This window comes from Monodelphis domestica, chromosome 6 (genome assembly GCF_027887165.1).
Source record: "Monodelphis domestica isolate mMonDom1 chromosome 6, mMonDom1.pri, whole genome shotgun sequence".
Taxonomy (NCBI): domain Eukaryota; kingdom Metazoa; phylum Chordata; class Mammalia; order Didelphimorphia; family Didelphidae; genus Monodelphis; species Monodelphis domestica.
Window position 1 is genome coordinate 76802524 of NC_077232.1, and position 19212 is coordinate 76821735.

The 19212-nt window shown below is 35.4% G+C and overlaps 1 protein-coding gene across 3 annotated transcripts in view; it reads left to right on the plus strand.

Annotated features, from left to right (window-relative positions):
* Window positions 1-19212, plus strand: part of MAEA (macrophage erythroblast attacher, E3 ubiquitin ligase) — a 181907-nt gene that overhangs the window by 52736 nt on the left and 109959 nt on the right. The window lies entirely within an intron of this gene.

Consider the following 19212-nt stretch of genomic DNA (forward strand, 5'->3'; position numbering starts at 1 on the left):
GAATGGCACTGAATAAGTAAGTTAATTTAGGTAGAAGTGTTATTTTTTATTATATTAACTCATGTCATCCATGAGTAATTAATATTTTTCCAATTGTTTAGATCTGACTTTATTTGTGTGAAAAGTCTTTTCGCAATTGTGATCTTAGAATTCCTGGGCTTGTCTTGGCAAATAGATTTCCAAATATTTTGTCTAGAGTGATTTTAAATTGAATTTCTCTTTCTAACACTTGCTGCTGGACATTGTTGGTAATATAGAATGCTTATTTATGTGGATTTATTTTGTATCCTACAACTTTACCAAACTGGTGATACTCGGTATCTTTGCTTCACTCCTGATCTCATTCAGAAGACTTCTAACTTCTCTCCATTGCAGATGATACTTAGTGATGGTTTTAGGTAGATAGTACTTATCATTTTAAGGAATGACCTATTTATTCCTATTCTTTTTATTGTTTTTAATAGGAATATATGTTGTATTTTGTTGAAGGCTTTTTCTGCATCTATTGGAGATAATTATTTGATTTCTATTCATTTGTTATTGATATGGTTAGTTATACTGATAGTTTTCCAGCCCTGCATTCCTGATATAATACCCCACCTGGTCATAGAGGATGATCAATGTGATATCTTCTTGTAGTCTCCTTACTAGTATTTTATTTAAAATTTTTGCTACTATATTCATTAATGAAACTGGCCTATAATTTTCTTGACGTTTTTTCTGCTCTTCCTGGCTTACATAACAGTACCATATTTGTGTCGTAAAAAGAATTTGGTAGGATTCCTTTTCTGCCTATTTTTCCCCAAATAGTTTATATAGTATTGGGATTAATTGTCCTTTAAAGATTTGGGAGAATACACTTGTGAATTCATCCAGCCTTGGGAATTTTTTCTTAGGGAGTTCATTAATGGTTTGTTCAATTTCTTTTCTTGACATGGGATTATTTAAGTATTCTATTTCCTCTTTTATTAATCTGGGCAGTTTATATTTTTTTAAAAATTCATCTATTGCACTTAGATTGGCATATTTACTGGCATATAATTGGGTATAATAACTTCTTGATTGCTTTAATTTCTATTTCATGGGTGGCAAGTCATTTTTTCTACTGATTATTTGATTTTCTTCTTTCCTTTTTTAATCAAATTAACCTATTTTCTAATTTATTTGGTTCCCCCCCTTGTAAAATCAGCTCCTACTCTTATGACTCATCTTACTTTCAATTTTATCAATTTCTCTTTTAATTTTTAGGATTTCCAATTTAGTCTTTAATTGGGGATTTTTAATTTATTCTTCTAGTTTTGTTTATTTTTTGCATGCTCTTTTTGTCTTTCTATGGACCCTTGTTGAGTATAATTTTTATTGCATTATGATCCAAAAGGAATGCATTTATTATTACTGCTTTTCTGCATTGGGTTATGAAATTTTTAATGCCTTAATACATGGTCAGTTTTTGTGTAGGAGCTATATACTGCTGAAAAGATGTATTCCTTTCTATTTCTGTTCAGTTCTTTCCAGAAATCTATTAGGCCCAAGTTTTCAAAAATTTCATTCACTTACTTTGCTACTTTGTTATTTATTTTTTAGTTTGATTTATCTAGATCTGAAAGGGGGAAGTTGAGGTCCCCCACTAGTGTGGTTTTATTATGTATTTCCTCCTGAAAACCATTTAATTTCTCCTTTAAAATTTCGGATACTATACTATTAGATGCATATATGTTTAGAATTCATATTATGTCACTGTCTATAGTATATTTTATCAATGTGTAATTTCCTTCCTTATCTCTTTTAATCTAATCTGTTTTTTCCTTTAGCTTTCTCTGAGATCATGATTGCTACTCCTGCTTTTTTATTTCAGATGATGCACAATAAATTCTGCTCCAGCCCCTTATCTTTATTCTGTGTGTATCTCTCTGCCTCAAATGTACTTCTTGTAAACAACATATTGTAGGTTTCTAGTTTTTAATCCTCTCTGCTATATGCTTCCTTTTTATGATTGAGTTCATCCCGTTCACATTTATAGTTATAATTACCAACCACATATTCCCTTCCATCTTATTTTTCCGGTTTGATCCTGCCTTTTTCCTTTCACTCTGTCCCTTCTCACAGATGTTTTGCTTTTAATCATCACTATCCTCTTCCCCATTCCTACCAAGCCCCACCACCTTGTCTTATTCCTCTCCTACTTCTCTAAAGATAGGATTCTATACCCAAATGATTATGACTGTTATTCCCTCTCTGTGCCAATTACAACGAGAGTAAGGTTTAAGTATTGCCTGTCACCTCCCTCATCCCCTCCACTTTAATATTTTATCACACCTCCTTAGGTTAGATAATTTACCGCATTCAACTTCTCCCTTCCCTTTTCACTCAGTGCAATCCTCTTTTTCACTCACGTATTTTTTTAAACATATCATATTATCCTAATCAACTCATTTCCACATCCTCTTTCTATGTATATTTCTTCTAACAGCTCTAATACTGATAAAAAATTGTAAGGATTACAAATATCAACTCTCCACATTTTGACCTTATTGAATCTCTTAAATTTTCTCCATCTTATTTGCCTTTTTAAACTACTTTTTGGTCTTGTGTTTGGACATTAGATTTTATGTTTAGTTCTGATCTTTTCATCAGGAATGCTTGGAAATCTATTTTATTAAATAAATAATCATTTTTCCCCCAAAAGAATATACTCAAGTTTTTCTAAATAGGTGCTTTTGTGTTGTAAACATAGATATTTTGCCTTTCAGAATATCCATATTCCAAGTTTTCCAAACCTTTAATGTGGAAGCTCTTAAGTCTTGCTAATCCTGACTATTGCTCCGTATAATTTGAATTGTTTCTTTCTGGCTATTTGCAGTATTTTCTCCTTGACCTGGAGACTCAAATTTAGCTATAATATTCCTTAGAGTTGTCATTTAGGAATTTATTTCCTGAGGTGATTTGTGGATTCTTCCAATTTCTATTTTACTCTCTTATTCAAGAGTATCAGGAAAGTTGTTTTTTTTTTTAATAATTTCTTGTATTATGATATAGGCTTTTTTTTTTTAAATGACTTTCAGTTAGTCTAATTATTCTTAAATTATCTATCCTGGATCTGTTTTCTAGGTTGGTTGCTTTTTTCAGTGAGACATTTCACGTTTTCTTTCTTTCTTTTGATTTTGTTTAATAGTTTTTTTTTTATATCTTGTGAAGTTATTAGCTTCTAGTTGCTCAATTCTTATTTTTAAGGGATGATTTTCTTCCATGAGCTTTTGAACTCTTTTTATTTGGCCAGTTTTTCTGTTACTTTCTTCTTGCATTGCTTTCATTTCTCTGCCCTATTTTCCTCTGCCTCTTTAATACTTTTTAAGTTCTTCCAGAGCCCAAGACCGGTTCATAATTTGCTTTAAAGCATTATGTGTATTTGCTTTGCTTTCACTGTCCCCTTCTGTGTCTGTGTCTTTCTCTTTTGTCTCCATGAAAAAAATTTTATGATTAGATGGTTGGTTTTTTGGTGTTTGCTCATTTTCCCAGACTTTTTCTTGACTTTTAGTCTTCTTATATTTTAAGGTAGACTCTGATTTCAGGGTAGAGGCGGTAATCTCTTAAAGTTCAGTTTATTCTTGATTTTTTAGCTCTATTTCTCGGTTTCTGCAAGTTTCAGTTCTTCCAAGGTGGTATGATGACTTGTTGACTGGGACCTCAGAATTCCACCTCCCACTGCTGATTCCATCACCTGTTGAGATTGCTGTGGACTTCCAGAGCTGGGAGCACTATTAACTACCCTGTTCTTGGCTCAAAGTCTAGCCTCAGACTTGGGTCAGGGTATTTGGTCTCACTCTGAGCTTGATCAGGTCTGGCACACTGTGGACTGTCTTGCCCTAGGACTTGTAACTTAGTCTTGGGTAGAGACTAGCTCTGTGCCTCTCTCTGGGTTTATACAGATCAAGTGGACCATGCAACTGACTGCAGCTGAGATTTTGGAACTTACAGCAGGCTGAGCTAGAGCTTGGAACTTTGGGGGGTATGAGTGGGTTGGTTTAGGCAGAGTCTCAGGGTCTGGACTTTGGCTTAGACCCAGCTTCATAATCTGGAACAGTAGATATGGTTTGGGGCTGCTTGCTTTTTGCTTATGCTGGTACTCCTTGGTATAGCCTTGGTATAGCCTCTTGCCAGCTATGCTCCTTCCTAACCCCAATGTACCAGGCCCCTCTCTTCCTACCTTTCAAATTATTCTCTGCATGAAATTTGCTTCACTCCATCTCTGTCATGGTTCTTTCAGTCCAATATTCATTTTGAGGCATTATTTTAAGGTTGATTGAAGAGGATTCTTATATTAGGTTGAGCTTTCCTCGCTTCGCTCCCTGAATATATTACTTGAAAATAATTTGTTGTTCTAAATAATTGACAAGTTTTATTTTTCTCTCAGATGAAGGATTCTAAAACCTACTTAGCTTAGTTTGCATCCATACATTGAGCTTCAATGCTAACCATAAACTATTTTAACGTGTTCCACCAAAGCTGGTGAAAGGAGAAGACCCCTTTTAAGGGGTGGAGGCTTCCTACTCTGCCAGCATACCCCCAACCCAGAGAGGAGGTTTGATATTCTAAACAAATAATGTTTAGGTTTAATCAACTTGAAAAGCCTCACTGATTTTTTTTTTTACCCCCTGAACTATTATTATGGAGATAAAGGGAGTGATCTTGAAGTATTTATAGCACTGCAGTCAAAAATCTTTTTTGTGAAGTTCCATAATTTCCTCCTTCTAATTGTGTCATAGATTATGTTCAGCAAGTTTACAAATTATTTTTAGATTAAAATTTTTTAATCAGCATCTGATTACTATCTCCTATCTCTAATCATATAATTTCTAGACCATTGTGGGGTGGGAGTAGAGTGGTTCTATTTTTCTTTAATGAAGTTAAAGGAAAATAAAACTATTTTGATAATTTCTGAAAGTTCATAATTAATGGACTAACATTAATGCCTTATTTATTTGAAATGCTTTTGTCCAAAAACCACTTGGAAGCAAAGAGCCAGACCAGAAGCCAAAGTAGATGTGACAAAACCTATGCTCAATGACTTTATTCATAGGAAAAACTTCTTAGACTTCGCTGAGATCATTACCTACTCTTCCTTGACACACAATTCTAACTAGCTTGTTAGATTAAGTTAAAAGGGTTCAATACACATTCACATTTTCAATCCAGCTTTTGTTTTGATATACTCTGTGTAGGGTATTATTCTAAGCACTGAGATACAGAGTTTAAAAACAGCCCTCGTTCAAGAAGTTTATAGTCTAATTGTGGCAAAAAGGAGGATTAAGATATATATGCTATAAGTAGAATATAGGATTAAAAATGAGAGGAAGAGTAAAAGAAAAGGGAAAGAGGAAGGGAGAGAAAGAAAGGGCAAGAAATGACCCATTTGAAGAAATGACTCATTAATTGTTGGCAAAGAGGGAAAGAATGAATGACAAACTTGAATGGCAAAGTCCTTTAGCTAAACTAAATGTGCTCATGACCCAGAATTATCAATCAACAGTTAAATTATATTCAGCTGCTTCAGGTGATGTGGAAGTATGAATTCCTTTTTCAAAAATTATCTTTTAAAAACTTTTGTAAAAACTGTGCTTATAAGATAGGCTACATGAAATAATTAATTCCTTACGGATTACTTGAAATATAAATATAAAGTATGAGAAAAGACTCATACATATTCATCTAAATAATGAAAACTTGAATGTAACGCTTTATATATGTTTTTGCATTTGATATTGTATTTGACTTATTAATAACTAAGGTAAAATAGTAAAAATATGTCCATTTTACTAGAGCTAGTAATGACTATAATCAAACTCAAACCCCAGACTTCTGACACCAAGGCCAGTTTTCTTTCCATTTCACAGTGGAACTTCCTCTTACATATATTACCTCATTTTGATTTGGCAACAATCTTATGAGATCTCCTCAACTAGCGCATATCCTTTAATTGGAAGGTCAGATTTTTTTCCCCAAATTAAGTCTGTCTTCACAGAGTTGTTCTGACAAAGAAATTTTTTTAAATGTTGATCTGTTTTCCTTCCTTCCTTCCTTCCTTCCTTCCTTCCTTCCTTCCTTCCTTCCTTCCTTCCTTCCTTCCTTCCTTCCTTCCTTCCTTCCTTCCTTCTTTCCTTCCTTCCTTCCTTCCTTCCTTCCTTCCTTCCTTCCTTCCTTCCTTCCTTCCTTCCTTCCTTCCTTCCTTCCTTCCTTCCTTCCTTCCTTCCTTCCTTCCTTCCTTCATTCCTTCCTTCCTTTATCTTCCTTCCTTCCTTCCTTCCTTCCTTCCTTCCTTCCTTCCTTCCTTCCTTCCTTCCTTCCTTCCTTCCTTCCTTCCTTCCTTCCTTCCTTCCTTCCTTTATCTTCCTTCCTTCCTTCCTTCCTTCCTTCCTTCCTTCCTTCCTTCCTTCCTTCCTTCCTTCCTTCATCTTCCTTCCTTCCTTCCTTCCTTCCTTTATCTTCCTTCCTTCCTTCCTTCCTTCCTTCCTTCCTTCCTTCCTTCCTTCCTTCCTTCCTTCCTTCCTCTTCCTTCCTTCCTTCCTTCCTTTATCTTCCTTCCTTCCTTCCTTCCTTCCTTCCTTCCTTCCTTCCTTCCTTCCTTCCTTCCTTCCTTCCTTCCTTCCTTCCTTCCTTCCTTCCTTCCTTCCTTCCTTCCTTCCTTCCTTCCTCCCTCCCTCCCTCCCTCCCTCCCTCCCTCCCTCCCTCCCTCTCTCCCTCCCTCCCTCCCTCCCTCCTGTCTTAGAAAAAGAACATTGAGGGCTAGGCAATGGGGGTTAAGTGACTTGCCCAGGGTCATACAACTAGGAATGATCTGAGACCAGATCTATACCTAGGACCTCCCATGTCTGGGCCTGGATCTCAATCCACTGAGCCACTGAGCTGCTCCCCAATCCATTTTATTTTCACTCAATATGTCACCAGGAAACTCCCAAACTACATCCTACCCCCCACATACCCCAATCCTCACCACCACAAAAGTACTTGTGTCTGAAAGTAGTTGAGCAACATTGACTAGTTTGTACCAAAGTGACATTCACTGTCTATTTTTGTGTTCTAGTGATTAAGAAGCAGGAAGGTTGTATCCTTCAACTTTGATTGTATAGTATTAATATAGACATCAGAGATGGTACTATATTTTTATTTTATTTATTTGACTATAGGATCAAAACTTTATGAATAAACATTTCTTCTACCTCTGTAGATTCTTTTTAGTTACTCATCTACCTGACAATTTAAAACAATTCACAATTGGGGTCATCACAACAATTATTATAAATATTATAACAATAAAAACTAACCTTTGTAAAGCTACTTAAGTTTGCAAAGCATTTTACACATATTATCTCACTTGGTACTTGAACTAGTCAGTCAGTCAATATTTACTAAGCACCTAGTTTGTGCCAGACACTGTGCTAATCACTGGGGATCCAAAAAGAGTGAAAGAGCTCACAGTCTAATGGGGAGAAAACATGCAAACAAATGTATATAAACTACATACAGGATAATTAACAGAACTGAAATCAAGATGGATTAGAAAGGGCTTCCTTAAGAAGGTGGGATTTTAGCTGGGATTTAAAGGGAGCTAGGAAAGTCAGTACATGGAATTGAGGAATTGAGCCCTGGGGTACAGCAATTGAGAGAAAGTAAAAGCCAAGAAAAGTGGAATTTCTTGTTTGTTGAAGGGTCAGGAAGCTAGTATCACTGGTTCAGAAAGTAGATGACTAAGAGAGGGGTTGTATAAAGTGTAAAAAGACTAGAAAGGTTCAAGGGACTAATTTACAAAGAGCTTCTTTGAATGCCAGAGAATTTTGTATTGTAACCTGTAAAGTATATTTATCTTGATTCAAAGTAAACTAACTTCTTTAAAATGGAGTTGTTGGGGCAGTGAGGTAGCATATATAGATAGAACACCAGGTCTGAAATCAGGAGGACTTGGATTCAAATTTGACCTCAGACGCTTCCTAGCTATATGATCCTGGGCAAGTCACTTGACTCAAGTTTCCTGTCTCTTGCCATTCTTTTATTTTAGAATTGATTAGTATTAGACCAAAGGTAAGAGTTAAAATTTTTTTTAATCAATTAGGGTTGTTGAATTAGCTCATTTAGTGATATTATGGAGCCCCTGCTAAGATAATTAGACATGTTAACAGAAAATCAGTGAGAACAAGTACTACCATATTAGAAATAGCAGAGGAATGCCAGAGAGAAAGGAAGTGTGCTTCAGACCTCTTCTGAAGTGCACTATGTTTGAGACATCCGAGAAAAAATTTTCCCTAAAGAATGAATATCGTTTGTCAGGTGTACTGTAAAAGAGACTTTCTGCCAAGGGTGACAGGTTGGATTAGATAAACTTTTAAGTTATTTTCCAACTTTGAAATTCTATAATTCTGTGACATCTCTGAGAAGAAGTAAGAAAGACTTGGGCATGATGAATTCCAAACATTGTTACCTTTAGTCGCTGGCATTGTAATATTAATAAGATGACTAGACCAGACATGGAGACCTAGTCTAAAAACCTTGAATCTAAGCTGAGAGAGCAATAAGCGAAGTTGTTAAAGTCACATTCTAAGATACAGAGCTTATCTTTAGTATAAGAAATATCCCTGCTCTTTGGTTTTCTTTGAACTTTCTAACTGAGTGGAGATTTGGTATTTGAAATAAAATACAGGTGTTTTGTATTTTCAAAAGAATTGCCCTAATAATTTTGGTTTGGTAATACTGGAAAGTTATGACAGCATCTTGTCTGAAGACCTCCAGAAGACTTCAATTCTCCTGAACAAAAGGGGCCACACATTTACGAGGCTTGTCCTTTCACTCCTGAAGAACCTGTATTTTGCTCTTTCAAGATTGAATAACTTTGAAAACAGTAATACCTTAGGTTGTTTTCCAGCAACCAAATATATATGTGTGTGTATATATATATATATATATATATATATATATATATATATATATATATATATATATATATATATATATATAACCTCAAATAGGCGAGATCAAATGTTCAAATCCAGCAAGCATTCATTGAGGACTTACTGTGTTCAGAGCATACTGCATGGGAGTGCAGGAAGGTAGGTAAATAACTCGACTGCACTTGATGTCTAAAGGAACTTATATTTATTTTTCTCTCTATAATCAAGGCTTCTAATTTGTAGAATAAAATGTCTATAAATGTTGGTTAGAATGCAAATACAAACTTAAAATTTGGAAGCAAATGACTGCCTACTTATATAATTTTGTCCCTGTGTAATTAAAGTTCTAAAAACAGTAGGAAAGACTTATATTCCATCTGAGGCATTTTGTAGCTTTATAGCTTAGAAACACAGAATCATAGACTAGCAATGTCATGGGGGAATCCTAATAATGTAACTGAATTCATTATCTTTCTCCCTAAATACCATCACCCTCCAAACTTCATTACTATGGAAGGTACCACTGTTTTTCCAGTCATTCAAGCTCCCCACCGCTAGGTTAGCTTTGACTTATCATTCTCACCTTTCATATCCATATCTGTCACATTTAATCTCCCCTTCTATGTTCTGACACTGCCTCTACCTGGTTGCAGACCCATATTGTTAAATGCCTATACTATTGCAATAGCCTACTGGTTGGTTTTTCTGCTTGAAGTTTCTCATTTCTCCAGTCCATCTTCCATTCCACTGTCAGATCAGCCTTCCTCAAGTGAAGATCTGGCCATTCATTAAACTCCAGATGCTCCCTTTTAACTTCAAAATAGAAGTTAGTATCCTCTGGCATTCAAAACCCTTCAAAATTAGGACCCCTCATCCTTTTTATACCTTACTCCCCTTTTCTAAACACTCTATCTCCAGACTCCAGACATTTTTACTGGCTGTCCTCCATGTCTGGAAGTCCTTCCCTCCTAATCTCTACTTTCGAATTTATTTCAAGTGTCAGCTAAAATTACAATTTCTTTTTTTTTTTAACCCTTACCTTCTATCTTGGAGTCACTACTGTGTATTGGCTCCAAGGCAGAAGAGTGGTAAGGGCTAGGCAATGGGGGTCAAGTTACTTGCCCAGGGTCATACAGCTGGGAAGTGTCTGAGGCCAGATTTGGTCCTAGGACCTCCCATCTCTAGGCCTGGCTCTCAATCCACTGAGCCACCCAGCTGCCCCCTAAAATTACAATTTCTAAGGGCTGCCCTTCCCAATTATCCTTAATACTAGTCCTTTCCCTCTGAAGATTATCTCTAGTTTATCCTATATGTATCTTCTTTGTCCCTACCACATTTTCATGTTGTCTTTCCCAATAGGCAGAGCTCCTTAAGAGCAGAAATTGTCTTGCCTTTCTTTGTATCCCTAGCTCTCAGTTTGGTGCTTGTGACCTGAATTTTAAGGAGCACTGTCCAGTTAATTCCGTGTGTGTGTCTTGATTGAAGTGTTCAGCATTTTCTCAGTAGAATTCAACCTTTTAGCTCTGTGTATTTCTTTAACACTTAAAAAGACATGTGAGTACACAAATGTGGCTATGCCCTGCTGCTGAAAAGATACCCATCTTTTCATGTGTATAAATTAAAAGCCCTTTCTACTTTGGGAGAGGATTTTAGAAGTTGCTGTGGCCACAAGAAAAATCACTAGGCAGTGACTCTTTGAAATTTGATGGAGAGCCTGACCGCCTATAGTTGGATCATTACTCTTCCACTTTGAAAGAATCTGCCAGAGTTTGGTGCTTCATGGGTGTAGCAATGAGGAACCTAGATTCATTTAATTTCTGTATTGTCTATATATGAAAACCACATATCTCCTGCTAAAAGGATAATAGTACAACAAATTGAAGAAGAAACTAGTCCTTTTGCCTGTTTGGTGTTAATTTAATTAGTGTGAACAGTAATGCTTATTTTATAAATATTTACTTGAGGGGGAAAAGGGGTTGCTTTAAGGCACTCTATTCAGGATTCCTTCCTATCAGATAGAACTGGCTTTTGTTGCTACTGCTATTTTCCATGATCACAGCTAAATCACTTTAATCCCGGGGTTCATGGAACTTGATTCTTCAGACTCAAAGTTCGGCTATTTTCCCTCCACTGAAGAAGTCAGTATTTTTTAAGCTTCCATCTTATTACATCAGTCAGTCAACAAGCATTTATTGGGTACCTCCTCTGTGCCAGACTCTGGGCTATGCACAGGGCAAACAGGTACCAAGAATGAGACAGTCCCTACCCATAAGGAGCTTACATTCTAAACAAAACATTGCCATCTTTAGAAAATACCTCTGCAGTTGTTTTTTAAGTGATTTTTAAGAACAAAAGAATATTCTTGAATGTTTTTATTCAATATATCATTTTATTCAAAATATCATTTGCTATAATTAACTTCTAGTTTTTGGTAGATTTTCCAAAGTAAAGCCACTTTAAATCTATAATACTTAAATGTGGCCTTGCCCTACTTTTTTTTTTTTGCTGTCAGGAAAAATCTTGAGCAAATGAAGATTTCTTCCTCAGGTGGCAGGTGAACGGAAGGTGTTGATTCTTGCTCACACCATTTATGGAAATAGTTGATGTATGGATTATAATGCAAGTTTTAATCAGAATGAATCTAACATTTTAAGGCTTTCTAATTCATCTTTTATAACTACCTAAACTTTGGAACAAGCCTCAAGTATTTAGTCTTGGCAGGAAATATAAATTTTGGCATATTCATCAGATCAAGGTAATTAAATAGAAGTGGATAATTTCACTTAAATAGCAGATAATTATTTTTTCTAAAGTTTTTCTCATAATTATACTGTAAGGCACATAATATAGATATTATGCTGATTTTTCAGATGGGCAAACTAAGGCTAAAAGGTGACTACTCAATCATGTACCAATGATCTAATAGCTATATAATGTAAAGGAGAAGGGGTAAGATATACTTTTTTTTAAAAAACCCTTACCTTCTGTCTTAGAGTCAATATTGCATATTCATTCCAAAGCAAAAGAGTGGTAAGGGCTAGGCAATGGGGGTTAAGTGACTTGTCCAGGGTCACACAGCTTAGAAAGTGTCTGAGGACAGATTTGAACCTAGGACTTCCTATCTCTAGGCTTGGCTCTCAATCCACTGAGCCACCCTAATAAGATATACTTTTCTTAATTGTTAATTGCTTTATTAGTAACTGAGCAGTGAAATAAAATGTTGAGCACATACTATATGTAAATCACTGGTAGGCACTTAGAGAGTCAGTTTTTATTATATAGAGATAATTTACCTCATGGATTTAGCTTGGAATATTATATGCCTTACTTTCATGTTCTGCTTCTTCCCCACATGAACACATCCTGAATACTCCTTTGTAGATTAGTGAAACACTAGCCTTTTAGTAATAGATTTGTCGTTAGAATTCACTGGATTCTTTTCATATATCCTTAATATATTTGCTTACTGCAGTGATAATCATTGTTGGTAAATACACTCAGCATGACCAATTTTAAGGCTTTCTCTTTGCATTTTCTTTTCCTTTCTCCCTTCCTCCCTTTCTCCCTTTCTCCCTCCCTCTCATTATCTTCTGTCTTAGAATCAGTACTGAATATTGGTTCCAAGGCAGAAAGCAGTAAAGACTAAGCATTTGGGGTTAAATGACTTGCCCAATGTCATGCAGGAAGAAAATATCTAAGGCCAGATTTGAGCCTAGGACCTCTTATCTCTAGGCCTGATTCTCTGTTCATTGAGCTACTTTGCTGCCCCTCCATTTTCTTAACTGACAAATTTCTAAAAAGGTACTAGCTATATTTAATTTCCCTTATTTATACCTCATTTTGTTAAACATCATCATTATACAAAAATAAGTACTTGCTTTCAGAAACTTACAATCCTAGTTGGCATGATAAAATTAATAACATACAAATGCAACCACTAAGTAATTGTGGTAGGCAGTACATGACCAAATACTAGAATGACTACTTCAGGGAAATAGTATATGAGTTCACAGGACATCAAGCACTTTAGTGCCATGATGGCCAAGATAGCAGTATCATTTTGTGGCCATTTCCAAATGTGTGGCTTTCATGTTTTCTCTGTTGTTATCAACTTACTCAGTTTATCTGCTTTCGTGTGAAAACTATCAGGATCAACACAAGACTGTCCAGTGTGACCAGACATACTCTGTTACATAGAATAATCACTGAATTAGTGACAACCCTAGATTATCTCACATGGGGCTTTGGCAGTGAAAAGATAAGGAAAGCCAATGCACAGATATTGCCAGAAGAGCCTCCTTTTCCTAACACTAAATACTTTATTCTTATAAACAAGGAAGTATTTTTTTTCCTGATCTGCTCTCATCCTTTTGGCACTCAGTATATTTTAATTGCTAACATAAGTCTTTATGTATTTTTATCTCTATTAAGTCTAAATTTAAAACTCCTAAAGGACAGAGACCACATTTTTTTTTGTCTTTGTATCCTAGCATATTGCTCTTTGGCACTTAATATTTGATTGAATATCTGCTGCTGTCAATGTACTTTAAAGAATAACTTCCACAAAGTCTCATTCTCAGTGAACTTCCTCTCCTAATTAGACATTGCCTCCTACCCAAGGCATTTAGGAAATTTGCTCACCCTACCAAAATTACAGAAGCATTGACAAAGGGATTGATAAAGTATCTTGGGAAGAAAATGGATCAGAAGAATAAAAGGTAGAAAAATATATTGCCCATTTGTTAACAAGAATTCTTTTTCTTATCTTGCTAATTTGATTTGCTCTTATATATACTGCATTCTTCAGACAAGGTTGCATTTTAAGATTACAACCAAAAAACCACAAATATTTAGATATCGTAATACTGATTTTTTTGGTTATTCCGTGAGTCATAAAATTGATTCAGATATGTATGTTTCTTCATGTGATTGTTATGTGTAATATAACGTATCTGGCTTGACCTCCTATTCACATGACTAGAGAATTATAGATCTGTCATTTTCTATAAACCATTTCAACATTCTAATTCTGCAAAAATGGAATCCTTAATATAGTGTAATTATAGCCCAGTTTACAAGAGATAGAAGACAATACCAGAACAAAGTAAAAAACCATAATGAAATAATATCACTCAGCATCCTTCTAACAACAGCCTATATGCATGTCCACAACAAGAGTACTACAAGCATATTTAAAGGCTTCTGCTTGGAAATCATCTCTTACTACCTTTCTATTCCCTTCTAGTACCCCACAACAAGTGGTAGATGCTGAGTCTGCCCAGGCAAGAAAGAAGAGTGGCTTGAGTAATCCCAAAGATGTTTGCATGTACAGTTAACTTCACACCAAGCCTAAAGGAAAGGGGATTGATCCCAACAGGACTCATGGCCAGTGAACCCTGTTATCTCCTAACATGAGAATGTATAGGTAGTCGGTAGTCTCAAAACCCAGCTTCAGAAGTCTACCCCTCAGCAAAGGGAGAGGAACCCACAGTGAATGATAGGAAATCTAAACCAAGGTGGAAAGACCAAAGATTCCAAGGGGTAAAATCTCTTATTAAAAACTTAGAGCAAAAACAGGCCAAAAAAAAACCCATAGCACAAATTAAAAAAAAAAAAAAGAATTCTTAAAACCAGAAGAAAGCATGACTAAGAATCTTAAAATCTCAGACTACTAAATTCTCTGAAAATTCCTAACACAAAGAAAATTGAATTAATACTTGAAGAAATGTTGAATCCTGTAGATTCCCAAAATAGAATGGAGCAACAGTGAAAAAACTCCAAAATGGATTGAAATAAATATGTCAGAGCTTAGAATTTTTATTGTAGAATTCAAAAGTTGAGTAATAATGGAGGAAATAATACCACAAAGCTACCCAGAACTTTTGAATATAGACAACAAAGCACGAGTTGAAAGAAACTCAGTTTGTTTTGGTGGGGTTGGTAAGGTGGTTTGGAGGGAATCCTTGCCGCAAACGAAGATGCAGTGGTTACAGTAAACTATTTAAAGTATCTCTCTCTCTCTCTCTCTCTTGCTCTCTCTCTCTCTCTCTCTCTCTCTCTCTCTCTCTCTCTCTCTCTCTCTCTCTCTTTCTCTCTTACTCTCTCTCTCTCTCTCTCTCTCTTGCTCTCTCTCGCTGTCTTTGTCTGTCTGTCTCTCTCGCTCTCTCTGTCTGTCTCTCTCAGGAAATATGACTCAGCCTTCAATTCTGGACAGAGGGTAATTTTGGCCATTAGATACAGTTTTTGTCCTATAATATTTGCTTTACTAATTGCTACTTTTTTGAGTGAGTGAGAGGGAGAGAGAAAGGATTAGGGAAATGAAGTGACAAATTCTTTAAAGAACTGACCAAAATTATTTAGAAGAGGAAATTCAAACCCAATTAGTCAGTAGTTTTAACCACCATAAAGCAGCACAGAATAAATAAGGACAGAGTTCACATCAGAAAGTAAAATTTCAGAATATATTGTATGGGAAGAGAAATAATGAAGAAAACAACCTGAAGAAAAACTTCTTAGAAGATACAGTGAGAGAAAAAAATAACAATTTAGAGAAGGAGAAGAGAGAGTGGGAAGATTTTCAAACTAAACCCTTAATTGAGAATTAAAGATGGGGGGGGGGGGGTAACTATTCTAAAAAGGATAAAAAAGAAGAGAAATAAAGATGAAAAGAAATCTGTCGTGTCTGTGATATCACTATAATTGGTACTTCTAGGAGTTTTTGAGAAATAGAAGTTCTGGGGTGGAGAGAGGTAGAAGAAGGAAGTGTAGGCATAGACTTCTCAAAACTACTGAACCTCATCTCAAGACCACAGTGATCAGTGATAGAATGGAAATTGCAGAAGTCAGAGTAAGGAATATATCAAAATGAGGGTTTGGGGATGGAAGAAACTCATAGACACAGATTTCATTAGGTCTGTCTCTTAAAACCTCCACTGATTTATTTAAAATCTTATTGCTTCAAAAATATGAAGAAATCTGAATATAGTCTAAGACAATCCTAGCAGAAGTATATTTCAATTTGTTGTTTTTTAGTTAAAATAATGCTTGATTAGTTAATTATATTCCTTAATAAGTTTACACAAAATGTTAGACCATTGTTGATAACTTAAGAAACCAGGATTTCAGGACTCCTTTTTGTATATGTATTCTCAATTGAGATAATATTTATAAAGCACTTGGTGTAGTCTGTGGCAAGGTGTAGGTATTATACATAAATTACATAAATGTTTATTCTCTTCTCCCTTCATTTGAATTCACTAGTGTGAAAGGAAATTCTTGGTTCTCTTTGTCTATTTTGACTTTGCACTTGTAAAAAGGGATTCCTTTGTTCTCTTTGCCTAGTTGGAGTTCACACTTTTGAATAACAATAACTTAAGTACCCTTACTTAGTACCTCACTAGACTGAAGATAGGATTAACTCTCTTTTGTCTACTTTTGAATTAATCAACAAAATCAATACATGCATACTTAACCCTAAAGTAAGAGAAGTCCACAAACTCTTACTCCTAGGAGGAGAGTTAACACCTTTAGAGATGAGAAGACAACAAGATACTTTTAAGAGCTCCACCCTTTTTTCTAACTCAAACAACCAGAAACTTTTGAATTCTTTTAAGAGAAACCTATGGTTCCAAAGGTATGAATCCTAAGAGGAGAGTTTCTTCCTTCAGAGGATGAGAAGTGTGACAATTTTGGAAACTGTGATTGGCCCCTACGAAGAGGGGCAGGGATAGAAAACAACCTTAAAAGACACAAAATCCTTGGGCTTGCAGTCTGATGAAGTTGAGTCTTGGAGAATGTCTCCTAGAGATAGTCTTCCAGGAAACCTCATTGGAGACTGCAGCATGGATCCTGACTTCAACTTGGACTCTGACTCCTGAACTAATTGGTTGGGAGAGTGAAAAGGCTGACTCCCTTCCTAGTTTCCTGAGACTAGCTTCTCTCTTGGAGGAGACCACATGATTATTCACTACTGGCCTTCCTGATTGAGGACTAGTATAGGTATTTTCTCTAACCTCTTTCACATTTCTCTACTTTATTGTTTCCCTTCTATTTTGGTAAATAAACTACATCCATCCATTAAATTTAACCTTTACACTAGTTATTGGGTAACTAGATGGCACAGTGGATAGAGCACCTGGCCTGCAGTCAGGAAGACTCTTCCTTCTGAGTTCAAATCTAGCCTGAGACATTTATTAGCTATGTAACACTGAACAAGTGACTTAACCCTGTTTGCCTCAGTTTCTTCATCTGTAAAATGAGCTAGAGAATGAAATGGTAAATCTCTAGTATCTTTTCCAAGAAAACACCTAATGGAATCATGAAGATACAATCATAGCTGAAAAACCACTGAACAACAAAAACATTTATCAATCAATTGCTACATTTCTAGCTTTATCCTAAGTGTTGTGGAGCATTAAAAAATAATCCTTGGTCCCTTCTCTCTAGGAGAGTAGATGATATACCTGTATCAGATAGGGGTAAAGATTAGACCTGTGAATTCACTGGTATAAGGACCTCCAAAGTGAGGAAACTCCCTCTACTAATGCAGGTTAGCAACTTCTCTGCATTTTGGTCTTAGAAACTAGCCTAGAACATTGTGAAACAAAGTAAAGTTACTTGTCCATGACTAGTATGGGTCAAAAGCAAAACTTGACCCAAGATCTTAGCTTTATGACTTGCTCTCTGTCCACTAATCTTACACTGCCTCTCAAATATCAATTAATTAATTGTAATTAAATGAAAGTAATTAAACTCATTACAAAAGAATGAACATAAATATTAGTAACATTACAAGTCAGAAAAGGAAATTGGCCAAGATAATGGACATAGAATTATATTGTGAAGTAGTGCAACATGCAGTGAGTAAGGAGTTTTTTCATATGGACAGGGGAAGAAGTGATGTTGTCACATTGATGAGATGATGACAGATCATGGAGGGTTGCCAAGATTCAGGGTGTTGACCTAACTTGTAGGAAATAAGTATTGAGTTTTCTTGAATAGGTGAGTGATATGATATAGCTGATGTTCTTTTGAAAGTTAATCTGACAAGAAAAATAGTGTAGATAGAAAAAAATCAAGGATAAAATCATGGATCAGTGTGGTAGGAGAAATAGAGAAGGCTCAAATAACACATTGTACTATTACCCCGTAAGCATAGCTGAATATTGTGTTATTTTAATACTTCCCAATAATATTCACCGGTGTTCTGCAGTGTTTGTTGTTGATTGTTTAGTCATTTAAGTCATGTCTGACTATTTATGACCCCATTTAGAGTTTTCTTAGCAAAGATACTAGAGTAGTTTCCCATTTCTTTCCCCAACTCATTTTACAGATAAAGAAACATAGAGAAACAGGGTTAAGTTTCTTGCCCAGGGTCACACAACTAGTAAGTTTTCTGAGGCCATATTTGAATCTAGGAAGATTAGTCTTCCTGACAACAGGTCCAGCACTCTGTCCACCATGCCACCTAGCTGCCTTGTTTTTAAATATTCACTATAGGCTGGAATCTTCTGTAAATACTATTAAACTTAATATTTCTTGTTAATGAAACAGATTTTTTTTAAGAGCCATTATACTAAGTAAGGAGCATAAAGAATGTTTAAAGTGTTTTTTGAAAGCTAATGGAAATCATTCAGCTAGATGTGCTTTAAATCATTGTCACAATATATTGGTTCCTAATAATAAACATATATTCATTATTATATCTATTTTTATAAACAACCTATGAAATATTTTTCAAATAATCTTATCAGAGAAATATGATTTGCTTTATTACTGTAGTCACTTATTATTTAAAAGCATATAAATATGGCTTTAAGAATACCCAGGAATTCTGATTTCTTGTTCTCAAATTCTGAAGATTAATTTGTCAGAATTTTGGATATGCTAGTTGCCTTCAAGTATTTGAAGGGCTGTTATATGGAGGAAGGTGAAGTTCTTGTGTTTGACCCACCAGGAGTAAAGCATAAATATTTCAGAGGTAAGTTTAGGCTTGACATAAACCTTTTTAGAGCTATCCAAAATGTTCTCTAGGTGTTGAGTAGGTATTCTTTTCCCTGTATCATGTTGTATGAGGAGGGTTACAAACTATTCAGTGGCCCAGATCATAATCTTATCCAGATGTTTTGTGTCTTTCTTCAGTTCTTCCTACCATATAATACTATTCTCCCTTAATTACAAAAACTCTAGATTATATCTTGTTTTGGTTTCATTTTTCCACCCAAAGCTAGCTAATAATATGTAGCTACTGTGACATGAAGGGCCAAATTGTCAATAC